This window comes from Candoia aspera, chromosome 3, assembly GCF_035149785.1.
Source record: "Candoia aspera isolate rCanAsp1 chromosome 3, rCanAsp1.hap2, whole genome shotgun sequence".
NCBI classification, from domain to species: Eukaryota; Metazoa; Chordata; class Lepidosauria; order Squamata; family Boidae; genus Candoia; species Candoia aspera.
In genome coordinates, this window is record NC_086155.1 from 203,516,055 (window position 1) to 203,518,654 (window position 2,600).

The 2,600-nt window shown below is 39.8% G+C and overlaps 1 pseudogene; it reads right to left on the reverse strand.

Moving 5' to 3' along the window:
- Positions 1-1,515: 1,515 nt before the first annotated feature.
- On the reverse strand, positions 1,516-2,169 carry LOC134494744 (mas-related G-protein coupled receptor member H-like; annotated as a pseudogene).
- Between the last annotated feature and the right edge of the window lie 431 nt (positions 2,170-2,600).

Here is a 2,600-nt window from a genome sequence, read left to right on the forward strand (position 1 = left end):
AGTGGTTGGAGCAAGAGCCTCAGAAGGGACCCTCGCTAAGTTCTCAGGCTGTAAAGTTGATGGTGGGAGAATTGTACATTCAGACTTGCAATATTCTCTTAATGTAACTTTACAATAAAGTAGAATGACCCTGTCTGGTCATGCTTCCTGTCCGGTCTACCTGGGAAGCCTTGCAAGTCTGTCACTGCAGTCCTCTTTTCCAAGACCTGCAACATTTCCAATCAATCCCAACTCCAATAGGGTCTTTTCAATAGCTGTGCCATGAAAACATGCAATACTCAAAACCTCCAGATCTCCAGCCAGAAGGTATTTATTTTCAGGATCCAAAGCAAGTAAAGAAAAGGGCGCCATAATGGGCAAGATTTTTTCCCACCTCTGGTAAACCTTTTTCTCTCCCTCCATTTATACTGCTTTATTGTATTATTATAAAACACAAGTAGCACATTATATTATTTGGGTACAGTAGTATTTATACAGTGTGGACTGCAGATTATTGACACTCTCATGTTTAGGTAACGTAAAACTTTAAAGATAAAGAAAAAAAAAGTTTCTATCAATACTGACTATGAATTAAATGTTCAATTTGATAAGCATAAGAATGCTTAAATTTTACATCTAAAGCTAAATGTGGCCTTAACAGACAAAAATACTTGAAATTATTTGTCATATAATAACTGTTTCTACCTTAAGCTGGACACTTAATTCTAAGGTCTCTACTGTATTGTTACCGATTATTGCTTGTGCATATAAAGAAGTGAAAGGGGAAAAGGAATCACAAACAAAGAACAAAATGAAGAAGTTAAAAAAAGGCTGTTTGGTTTCTAACTTCCCCCCTTTTCTCCCTCTCCCAATCTACAGTATTTATAAGCATTTAGGCCCCCTTCAAAGCCATCCTGTGAGTGACCATATTTGCCCTGCTACCTGGTAAAGCTCTCAAAGGGATGTCTCTCCCCGCAGATTTGGAGAATTGCAAAGGAACTTCTGGTACCCACCTTTAGCTGCTTCCATGCCTAATTGGCCATCTCCCCCTCCTTCTTTACTGGCCTGGGGATCTGAGATTTGGCCTGTGGTGTATTTTTCTCTCCTGTGGCTCCCAAGCCATGGCATATGCTTGAGAACTGTCTCTCTTGCTCTTTCCTATTTCAGCTAGAGGTGAAACCCTCACCATTGATTGCTGAATTTGTTTCTATTTTAGTTGTATTTATTGTTGATTTATTTCATGAATTAATTGCTTCTTGGGGACATTTGGAAATGGGGTAAGGAGGGGGGTTGGTGCATTCCCGGTGTTTGTAAAAATCTTATTATTAGCAAGCAAAATAAACTGGTTCCTTTATAAAGCTCATAGTGTTTGTGCACAGCATTAGTTATGACCTGATTTATACTTCTCTCAAAATGCAGTCCTTTATATGCCTATTCAAGAGCCAATGTGTTCAAAGAGATTCAGTCCCACTGATAGGATTATAGACTTAACTGCAACCTTATTCACGCCTCCTCAGAAAGAGGCGCAGAGGACTCCTATGTCCCTCCAGTAGCTTCCCCTTCTTCGAAGACCTTTTGCAAAATGATCTTCAGGCCCTCCTTCAATTGAGCTTGTTTCTTTCTTCCAACCAGGAAATAGATCACTGGATTAACACTACTGTTGAGGCAGGAACAAAGTATGATAAAACTACCCAAATATTTCAGTTCAGATTTCCTTTCAACAGTAGAAAAACTAATAATCACCCCAAAGACATTTAATGGAAAAGCAAGGATGAGATAACAGAGAAGAGTAATTAAGATCATCAGTAAAAGCCATCCCTGATTCTTCTGTTTGGATTTAAGACATATTTTGATGAAAAAGATCACAGTAGAGACTGTGATCAATGAGAGGCAAAGCACAGCAGTCACCAGGTAATAGAGGCCAAACAGGTGGTAATCTTCAATGCCTCCTGTAATTATCATGTTGTTCAGAATTCTACCCAGGAGAAAAGCGAATATCCACAGGAGGGCACACACAGCAGGGGACAAATATTTTGGCCGGGAACATCAATGCCAGATTGGGAAGATGACAGACACACACCACTCAATGCTGATCGCTGCCAGAAGAAAGTGACTATTGATGCACATGATCTGGTAGAAAAACCCACAGATGAAGTTTAAACTATGCTTGTTTATAATATCAGAAGCCATGGTGATAGAACACATAAGTACAGCTCTAAGGAACCCAAAGTCAGCAATGGCCAAATTAAGGATGAATGTGGTGAAGGGGTTTCTCTTTATCTGGACGCCATCCTAAAGCAGAATAGACTGTCTCTTCTGCATACGTATATGAGCCATTGGTATTGCCATATCCATAATATTTTGCAAAATCATCCTGATCTCCCAGGCAGGAATTCATCAATAAGCTTTTGTAATCCTCTGAAAATCTCTTTGTTTTGAATGGAAGCTCCTTTTAGAGGAAAAGAAAAGAGAGGAGATTCAGTTATTCCTGTCTCCTAAATAACACCAATACTGTCAAAGCTTCATTTCTACCTCCTGTGTGGACAGCTTGAGGGACCTGGCCCAAGGAATTAGCCAACTCCTTGACCTGTTTATTACGACTACTAATGTGATGGTGGGGG